The sequence below is a fragment of the Triticum dicoccoides genome, chromosome 4A (assembly GCF_002162155.2).
Source record: "Triticum dicoccoides isolate Atlit2015 ecotype Zavitan chromosome 4A, WEW_v2.0, whole genome shotgun sequence".
Taxonomy (NCBI): Eukaryota; Viridiplantae; Streptophyta; class Magnoliopsida; order Poales; family Poaceae; genus Triticum; species Triticum dicoccoides.
In genome coordinates, this window is record NC_041386.1 from 605,377,476 (window position 1) to 605,388,857 (window position 11,382).

The window sequence follows — 11,382 nt, forward strand, 5'->3', positions numbered from 1 at the left end:
CGGAGCCGTCATGATCTCCTTCCTCCTCCACTGGATCATCGATGAAGTTGAGATATGATAAGGTGATATCACCTCCGTCGCGGATTATATCCCCCAACAACTCTTCTTTTTCTAAGTCTCTGTCCATAGTTTCTGCAAACATTATAACATGTCAATATACAACCATGAGAGATGGATTAGTGGCAAACATAGACTTAATCACAACAAAGGAATGATATGCATATATATGAGCAATTGATAAGTGGCAAACATCATGAGAAGTTCACAAGTTTTATAACAGTCAGCTCCACACGTCGATCGAGGACTCCTCCCCCCTCATGTCTGATGAGCCATCCTATCTTTCGAGAGAGGATACTTTGCATACAGCCTCTCTCATGGTTGCCGAGGATACTTGCGGACCCCCCATCATGTCAAAGTTATCAGGGATATGTTGAATTCTGAGAGAGTTAGGGGTGTTCTAACGCGGCACTACATGATGTAGGTGAAGGGGGATAACATCCGGGAATGTTTTCCCGAAGTCTGCATTTTCAGAAATGTGAACCGGAGGGGGACAGTTTCCAGGTTCTCTATGCTAGCTGCTTGTGACAGACGGACGGAGAGCATATTTGGATTCGTCATATTTTCTGATCGATTTTCATATATAAATTATTTTCATCGGAGTTGCAGTTAATTTGCAACGAATTTCTAAAGTTTTACCAATATCCTATGAACAAAAACAAATCATCATATGAATATATAGGCCGATATATCACTTTTCGGGCTCTACCTACATAAACATAACATATCATTTGGTAAATATCATTTTTTCGACATAACATCCGATATGGACCAAAATATTGACCGATATTGCCGATATCTTGCCCGATATGTCAATCGATATAGAACGATACATAGATGACAATAACTCTTTATTAGAAAGCAGTGAAATAAGATTATGCATTAATAACTTCATTATATATAAAAATACTAGACTTGTTTTTTCTGATATATCTACATATCGTCCGATATATCACCCGATATCCGACATTCGATATGTCGAAGCCAAACCAATATGAGCCTGACATACATACATACATACATATCAATATTTTCCATCCATTCATACATACATACATATACATCTACATTATATACACACTAAGAATATATGTATACATCAACATATACATACATAGTTAAGAAACAAAAAAACAAAACAAATGGACAGCGAGCCGGGGTGGCGGCGCCTCACAGCAGGGGCGGCGACGGCGACGACGGGGGCGGCGACGAGGAGCGAGAGCGTGCGGGCTCGGGGGCGGCGGCGATGACGAGGGGGGGGCGAGGAGCGAGAGCGTGTGGGCTCGGGGGCGGCAATGACCACGGCGTCGGGGCAGGGCACAGCGAGGGGAGCGGCGGACGGTGTCGGGGCAGCCTGGCGGAGTCGAGGTGGTCGTCGCATTGAGGATATCGAACTGGAGGGAGGAGAATGGAGAGTCTGGGCAAAATTTCCTAACTGTTGTCTTATATACCCAATCCTTTAGTCCTGGTTGGTGGCTCAAATCGGGACGAAAGGCCCCCTTTCGTCCCGATTCGAGCTACCAACTGGGACTAAAGCCCTTTGCTACCGCATCCACAAGTTTAGTCCCACCTCGCTAGTTGAGAAAGGCTCAGAGTGGTTTATAAGCGCTGCTGCCGCTACCCGCTCGAGCTCCTCTCAACTGCAGGCAGTACATGCCTATTTGACACCATGTTGGGCCTGGTTGCATAGCGGGCCTGCATCTTGGCCCATTTCTAGGGTTTCTAGTCATATGCAGGCCGTGGTGGCAAGTAGGTGGGCCTTTTTTGCATCTGTAATGTTTTTAAAATTTTAATGTTATTTTTTGCATATGTTATTTGTAGTTATACAATTTTAGTTGCGTAAATTTTATATAATTTTAGTTACATAAAGTTTATATAATTTTAGTTGCATAACTTTTATTTTTTATAGTGTCTTTTTAGTTTTATAAAATCTTTATAGTTTTCTATTAAAGTTTGTAACAAAAAATACTCTACGAAAATTCTTTGTACTATTAAAGTTTTTAACAAATAAGTACTTTGATATTATTTTTAATATTATTTTGATTCTTTTTGAGTTGATTCTTTTTGCTGTTGAAGAATATTATATATAATTGATTCTTTTTAGTTCATTCTTTTTGCTTTTAGAGTTTTATAAAAACTTTTTAGTTTATTCTTTTTGCTGTTAGAGTTTTATAATAGCTTTTTTATTCATTCTTTTTGCTATTAGTTCATTCTTTGAGCTAAACGACCCAGAAATTGAAAAGCAGTATAAATGAACTCTGAAAAGGTTGAAAGTTGGCATGGTCTCATCATTTCACCCACGTAGCATGTGCTAAAAAGTTGAGAGGGTTACGGCAAAAACTGGATGGACTTCGTGTACAAAATGGACAATTTCTTTCGAAGTATCAAGGTTTCGGATGAAAACTCATCTGTTACAAAGGCATTTAACTTTTTAAAACTTATTTTAACTCCAGACTTTTTGTGCGTTCAACATGGGACAAAATCACTATTCTGACCCTTTGAACGAACTTTGTCACAAAATGAACTCGACGTGAAAGTATTTCACGATCTGACCCTTTTAGCAACGCCATAGCCCGCGGCGTTTCTGCTCAAAGAAGAAACGCCGAGATAGCTAGCGCTTCTGATCAAAGAAGAAACGCCGAGGTAGCTAGTGTTGCGGACCAGGTAAGAAACGCCGAAGGCGCTGGCGTTTCTAGCCATCATAGAAATGCCAAAGAACCATGGCGTTGCTGCCCTTTTTCATGTGCATGTGGAACTTGGATGAACAACCTAATTAATAAGGCTAATTAATTATGACCAAAGAGGGCAGCAACGCCATGGTCATTGGCGTTTCCATGATGGGCTGCAACGCCAGCGCCTTGGGCGTTTCTTACCTGGTCCGCAACGCTAGCTACCTCGGCATTTCTTCTTTGGTCAGACACGCTAGCTACCTCGGCGTTTCTATATTGGACAGAAACGCCGCGGGCTATGGCATTGCTAAAAGGGTCAGATCATGAAATACTTTGACGTCGAGTTCATTTTGTGACAAAGTTTGTTTAAAGGGTCAGAATAGTGATTTCGTCCTTCAACATGCACCATTCAAAGCCACATCATCAGTTTTCAACCATTTCTGACTACATTTGCTATTTTTCATGTATTTACTGATTTATTTTAGCTAAATGACCTTGAAATTGAAAATAAATACAAATAAACTCTGAAAATATTAAAAGTTAACATGGTATCATCAATTCACCCACGTAGCATGTGCCAAAAAGTTGAGAGAGTTACGGCAAAAACTGGATGCACTTCATATGCAAAATGGATAATCTCATTCGAAGTCAGGGTTGCGGACGAAAAATCATCCGTTACGAAGTCATTTTTTTATTATTTCAACTCCAGAATTTTTGTGCGTTCAACATGCACCATTCAAAGTCACACCATCAATTTTCAACCCTTTTTGAGTTCATTTGCTATTTTTCATGCATTCACTGATTTGTTTTAGCTAAATGACCCTAAAATTAAAAAGCAGTACAAATAAACTCTCAAAAGGGTGAAAGTTGGCATGGTATCATAATTTCACCCACGTACATGTGCTAAAAAGTTCAGAGGGTTATGTCAAAAACTGGATGCACTTCGTGTACAAAATGTACAATCTCTTTCGAAGTATCATGGTTCGGACGAAAACTGATCTTACAAAGGCATTTATTTTTTTAACTTATTTCAACTCCAGACTTTTCGTGCGTTCAACATGCACCATTTAGACCCACATCATTAATTTTCAACTCTTTCTGACTTCATTTCCTATTTCTCATGCATTTATTGATTTGTTTTAGCTAAATGAACCTGAAATTGAAAAGCGGTACAAATGAACTCTGAAAAGGTTGGAACTTGCATGTGCCAAAAAGTTGAGAAAATTACGGCAAAAAATGGATGCACTTCGTATACAAAATGGACAATCTCTTTCGAAGTATCAGGATTTTGAACGAAAACTCATCTGGTTTAAATGGTGGGATTTGTTCTCCTTGAGAAACATTGGATGGGAGCTGCCAGGAAATTGTATTTAATTACTTTAAGTATTTAAATTCTAATAATTACTTGCTAAGTTACAACTTGTGATCAGATTTACTTCCTTAGGTGTTGGTCGAGAGTTAGGGATAAAGAAATTTTTGTTTGGTCGACTTATTAAGGAAGTTTGAGTCGGCATCGTGTACCCTCTTTGTAAAAGCAAGTTATATTTTGGAGTTTAGACAGCATCGTGTACCGGATGAAGCGGTCGACTTTGGGTGTCGCTGTTATTTATTTTCTATTAATTTTCTATGTGGAAATTACACTTGGCTCTAGGTCTGTCGTTTTCGACGGGTTGCGTGCTGGTTAAGTCTACTTAGGCGGGAGGTTCTCCGTGTGTCGAGGGATTGTCCTTTGGTTGTCGTTACCCCATCTTTGGGTTACATGTACTACTCCTGTAATTGGGAGATTTTATTAGCTAAATTCAGAGGAGTGCATTATATCAAGAAAGATCAGGCCAAATCAGTAGCACGACAAAGTTGTGCTTTCATCAGTTGGTATTTGGACCAAAGGTTATCCTCGGTAAAATAGTTTTCTTTCCCTAACGATTGATATTTTTATTTATCATGAGGAAAGATTGTAGTTCGCAAAAAGGTGATGTCGATGAAGAAGGGATCCATTGCGTGCCTTGCCTTGCTACCATTGCTTTACATGTGCGTGTCGGACCAGCTAGTTGTGCCATGTTAATGAATTGCCATTCCAGTATGAATTTGGTGAGTAAGACTATAATTGATGCTTTGAACTTTCCGTTGATTGAACATCCAGAATCATACGAGCTTTGGTGGACTGACAAATTTTATTAAGATCATGCATCGTGTCGAAGTAGTTTTCCTTTATGTAGATACGGTGATTTGTCGTGTGTGATGTGATTCCTATGCATATGCATGTGTGTTCTATACTGTTGGGAAAACCCCGGACGGACAGGAGAAAATTAACATATCATTATGTTGTTGAATTTTCTTTTGTACGAAAGGCTCGACTTCTATTACTTGACTCATATACCCTGGAGCGATACATGGCAGATCGCCAAAGGCATGATCTTGCTCAAGAAGCAATTGATGTGAATGTACTCAATGACCAAGAGGAAGCAGACGTGGACAATCAACATGCTGAATTTTTGGCCTCGACAGTTTCTGCGGATGCATGTGCTGAGAATATAGACTTGAAACCGAGGACAGTTTCGTTTTAAGGGGGAGAGGATGATATGGACAACACTAGTTCTATTCGTACCGTCGACAACCATGACATACAAGACGTTGGTCTGCTTCAAATTAAGGCAATTTCGCTCGTCACTGTTTGTGATAACGTGAGGCATCTTGATAAGGAGAAAATGAAGGTTGAATTAGAATCAAAATTTGTTGTTTTGCCAAAATACACAATGCATGCTTGGATATTAGAAAAAGAAAGAAAATAATTTCAACACATACACGTTTGATCAAGGCATGCGTCAACTAGGTTGTTTCTTTGGTTGCCATGCCCACGTCAAGAGTATACATGGACAAGATACCTTTTGATTCAGACTAACAGAAGAATCCTAATTGGTTACTACTTCTCATGATCAAGGCCATCGGGGATTTATGTGTACATGAGCTGGTTTAAATGGTGGGATTTGATCTCCTTGAGAAACATTAGATGGGGGCTGCCAGGAAATTATGTTTTATTACTTTAAGTAAGTAAATTTAAATGATTACTTGCTAAGTTAAAGCTTGTGATCAGATTTACTTCCTTAGGTGTTGGTCGAGAGTTAGAGATAAAAAAGTTTTTGTTTGGTCGACTTATTAGGCAAGTTTTAGTCGGCTAGCTGTACTGTTATATATAATCATGGTACCCTCTTTGTAAAAGCTGGTTGTATTTTAGAGTTTAAACAGCGTCGTGTATCGACCAGGAAGCGGCCGTCTTCGGGTGTCGCTGTTATTTATCTTTTATAAATTTTCGGTGTGGAAGTTACACTTGGCTCAAGGTCCTTCGTTTTCGACGGGTTGTGTGCTTGTTATGTCTATTTTGGCGGGAGGTTCTTCGTGTGTCGAGGGATTGTCGTTGGTTGTCGTTACCACATATTCCGATTACATCTACTGCTTGCGTAACTGGGAGATTTTATCAGCTGAATTCAGAGGAGTACATTGTATCATGAGAGATCGGGCCAAATCAGTAGCACGACGAGGTTGTGCTTTCATCAATTGGTATTTGTACCAAAGGTTGTCCACGGTAAAATTGTTTTCTTCCACTTACAAGTGATATTTTTATTTATCATAAGGAAAGATTGTAGTTCGCAAAAGGTGATGGCGATGGAGAAGGATCCATTGGGTGGCTTGCCTTGGTACTAATGCTTTATGCGTGTGAGTGTCGGACTAGCTAGTTGTGCCATGTTAATGAATTGCTATTCCAGTATGAATTTGGTGAGTAAGAGTGTAGTTGATTCTTTGAACTTGCCATTGATTGAACATCCAGAACCATGCGAGCTTTGGTGGACGGACAAGTTTTATCAAGATCATGCATCGCGTCGAAGTAGTTTCCCTTTATGTAGATATGGTGATCTAGTCATGTATGATTATTCATATGCATATGCATGTGTGTTCTATACTGTTGGGAAAACCCTGGACGCGTAGTAGGCAATTAACTTATCATTATGATGGTGAATTTTCTTTTGTACGAAAGGCTCGACTTATACTACTTGACTCATATACCCTTGAGCAATATATGGCAGATTTGACCTTCAACCGTCTCACTTTCCTGCCTGACCGAGGGAATTCTGAAATTTGTAGTGCTGCTACTTCTGGGACTTCCAAGTACAAGGAAGGTGATGACGAGGAGATGGAAGATGTGGCCACATCCAAAGCAGGTATGACTCCTATTATCTTGCCTTGACTTTGTCAATCATGTCCACGGTCGACTGAACTTCTTGCAGTCGATTCATTTGCAGCTTCGCAGAATATTATTGAACTTCCAGACGACGATGAAGATGTGCCACAGAAGCCCACGGGAAGGAGGAGCAGGACCTTAGGCAGGAGGGCGCCAGCCGGCAAGACGCCCCAAACGACGCCAGCGTTAGAACCAGTGGTCCAGCAGTCTGGAGACCTCAATCGAGCTTCTGTTACCTTTACTGATCTTGTGTCGAGTGTACGCCCTTCGGCGTCGATTGCCCAAGTCCTTGTTTCACCTGTGCAACTCCATGCCTCAGATCCCCAAGCTGCTGCAACTGTTCCATCAACTTCACTCTTCACTGCCCATCCTACCCCAGAGGACCCAATAAGTGCCGCTAAGGAAGCTATACGCTAGGCAGGCCTTATGATGGAGCAAATGAGGTGGTGCATGATGCCAGCCAAGCTGCTTATGACGCCAGCTCAGCTCTCCAGGCTAATGTCCAAGTTAGTTGACTTCCGACTGATCTTTAGCTTGACGCTTGTTCTGTTAGGATATGCTACTTGAAAACTACTGCTTTATGATACGTCTCCGTCGTATCTACCTTTCCAAACACTTTTGCACTTGTTTTCGACTCTAACTTGCATGATTTGAATGGAACTAACCCGGACTGACGCTGTTTTTAGCAGAATTGCCATGGTGTTATTTTTGTGCAGAAATAAAAGTTCTCGGAATGACCTGAAAATCAATGGAGAATTATTTTGGAATATATAAAAAATACTGGAAGGAAGATCCACGTTAGGGGGGCCTCCACCTTTCCATGAGGGTGGGGCGCGCCCTACCCCCCTGGGCGCGCCCCCTACCTCATGGGCCCCCTGATGCTCCACCGACCTCAACCTTGACTCCATATATTCATTTTTGAGGAGAAAAAAACTAGGGAGAAGGATTCATCGCGTTTTACGATACAGAGCCACTGCCAAGTCCTAAACTCTCTCGGGAGGGCTGATCTGGAGTCCGTTCGGGGCTCCGGAGAGGGGAATCCATCGCCATCGTCATCATCAACCATCCTCCATCACCAATTTCATGATGCTCACCGCCGTGCGTGAGTAATTCCATCGTAGGCTTGCTGGACGGTGATGGGTTGGATGAGATTTATCATGTAATAGAGTTAGTTTTGTTAGGGTTCGATCCCTAGTATCCACTATGTTCTGAGATTGATGTTGCTATGATTTTGCTATGCTTAATGCTTGTCACTAGGGCCCGAGTGCCATGATTTCAGATCTGAAACTATTATGTTTTCATTAATATATGAGAGTTCTTGATCCTATCTTGCAAGTCTATAGTCACCTATTATGTGTTTTATGATCCGTTAACCCCAAAGTGACAATAATCAGGATACTTACCGGTGATGATCGTAGTTTGAGGAGTTCATGTATTCACTATGTGTTAATGCTTTGGTCTGATACTCTATTAAAAGGAGGCCTTTATATCCCTTAGTTTCCAATAGGACCCCACTGCCACGGGAGGGTACGACAAAAGATGTCATGCAAGTTCTTTTCCATAACCACGTATGACTATATTCAGAATACATGCCTACATTACATTGATGAACTGCAGCTAGTTCTGTGTCACCCTAGGTTATGACAGTTACATGATGAACCGCATTCGGCATAATTCTCTATCACCGATCCATTGCCTACGAGCTTTCCATATATTGTTCTCCGCTTATTTATTTTTCCAATGCTATTGTTATCATCACTACAAAACACCAAAAATATTACTTTTGCTACTATTACCTTTTACTACCGTTACCAATACTACCATATTACTTTGCTACAGATATTAAATTTGCAGGTGCGGTTGAATTGACAACTCAGCTGCTAATACTTGAGAATATTCTTTGGCTCCCCTTGTGTCAAATCAATAAATTTGGGTTGAATAATCTACCCTCGAAAACTGTTGCGATCCCCTATACTTGTGGGTTATCACTTTACTATCCGTAAGATGTCTGTGGATGAGTGTTCTAGAACCATAATGTGCATCTATCAAGAGTCTGCATCTTGCATCTGTACACCCACTGGGTGTTTTCAACTTTTGCTGAGTAATTTTTCCACTTGAGTCGACCATGTCGTGTCGAGTCTATCTTTGAATCAGTGGGGGCGCGCAGAGTGCACCCACTGGGTGTAGTCCCCGAGAACGTTGTCTAATGTTTGATTCGGCAGAGGTCTTTATCAAAAATATCTCTTTACAGTTCTTCCACTCGGTTTAGACAGGTCGTGTCGAGTAGGAGTCAGACCAGTGGGGGCACGCCCAGTGCACCCACTGGGTGTAGTCCCTGAGACCGCGGTCGACTGCGGACAGTCGGCGGTGGTCTGAGAACATGCATTGCCACATTTCTTCTTGTTCTTTGAACCACGTCGAGTTGAAAGCAGAACTAGGGGGGGCTCGCCAAGTGCACCTATTGGGTGTAGTCCTCGAGACTACTATTGAATGTTTGATTCGACAGTAGTCTTAGAACTCTTTTGCGGTAATGACTTGAACTTGTATCTTTTTCTCTCGGAAGCAATTGATCTTTGTCTCAGTCGATTGACATGTCTTACTTATTGACTACAGAAATCTTGTGACTTCGGGAGCCAGTTCGTTGATTTGCAGAAACAATAGATCCAACTCGGTCTCGACCTGGCTCTAGCCAAGGGGAACTTGAAGAAGGCACAAGATGACGCAACTACCATGGGAGGTAATGACTTGCCGACTTTTTGCTTTGTCATCTTTTCTTTCCATTCGTTTAACCGAGTGACACTACTCGAGCAGATGTGCATAGTGAAAACAGGCAACTCCAAGCTCGTCTGAAGAATGTTATTTCTTTAGAGAAAATGAAGTAGGCGCTGGAACAGAAGGATCTTGACTTTGCCGCAGCTCAGAAGATGGCGCGACAAAAAACCGAACTTGCCGACAAGAAGTTGGCTTCAGTCGGCAAGTTAGAAGAAGAAAACGCCAAACTGAAGACTGCCATTGGCGAGGCCAACGAGGAAGTTGAGCAGCTGAAGAAGGACAAGGTGGCTTTGACTGACCGAGTTGGAGATCTCACTCGGAAGAGAGATGAACTGGAGGTTTATCTAGGAGGACTCGCCAAGAAGTTGTTCCTTATGCTTGAAGGTGTTTTTCTTTGTACGACTGATTTGCTACTATCGACTCATCATATAACTGTTGACTCATTGTTTTATTGTGTGTGCAAAATTCTGTGAAAACTTCGAGGAAGAGACTGGGAGAATTGAAACGAGCTTGGACCCCATCAACTCCCCTGTCAAGGATGAAGCTGCCATGTACGTGCTACGACTGGAGTCTCGCCTTGCCAGCGTTATGGACTACCTTGCGCGACTGAAGGTGGCCGTGTCGCGGATTGACCCAGCGCTCTGGCCAAGGGTGACATTTTCAGAACGATCTCAAATCCCTGATGACTCGACTTAATGAGATCCCTGGTCGAGTGCAAGAATGGAAGAAGTCGTCTGCTCGGTGTGGTGCTGACGTTGCTCTATCTCTCGTTCGTGTCCACTGCAAAGAAGCCAAGGAAGAGAAACTAGCAGTGCTCAAGGTTGCCAATACCAAGAAGCTTGACTTCCAATCCTTTATGGAAACCTTCATCAAAGCAGCCACTCGCATTGCAGATGGAATCGCCTTGGATGAGTTCGTCGAGCCTGCCAGCCCTCCTCTCGCGGAGTGAACAAACTTTAAGCTCAGATTAAATTTGCCTCGGAATGCCGAGTGATTTTGTAACCGTTAAACTCCTTCGGGCCTAACACCCAAGTACTTTTATCCGTGGTTCGGAACCTCGTGGGAATTATCTACACATGGATTTTCTTTGAATATGCTTGTCGTTGTCTCCGAGTGGAACTTGTTTCTTCATTTGGAACAGGCTTTTGTACATGTGATGAGCTCAGAAGAGAAGGTCGTAGACGACCTGCACCTCGTCGTCCTTGCGGATAGAGATAGAGCGTACATTGTATTTGTGGCGCAGCTCCATGGAGAGGGTCGCAGACGACCTGCACCTCGCTGTCCTTGCGGATCGAGATGGAGCGTGTGGCTAAGTCTCCGAGGGAGAGGATTTCTCTTCACTCGGAGGTTTAAACACTTAGGCGAGTACGAGACTGCAGGTAAGCCTCCGAGTGAGAGGATTGCTCATCACTCGATAGGATTTTTTAAACTTAGGCGAGTACGGGACTGCAGTTAAGCCCCCGATTGAGAGGATTGCTCATCACTCGGTAGGATTTTTAAAACTTAGGCGAGTACGAGACTGCAGCTAAGCCTCCGAGTGAGAGGATTGCTCATCACTCGGTAGGATTTTTAAAACTTAGGCGAGTACGAGACTGTAGCTAAGCCCCCGAGAGAGAGGATTGCTCATCAATTGGTAGGATTTTTTAAACT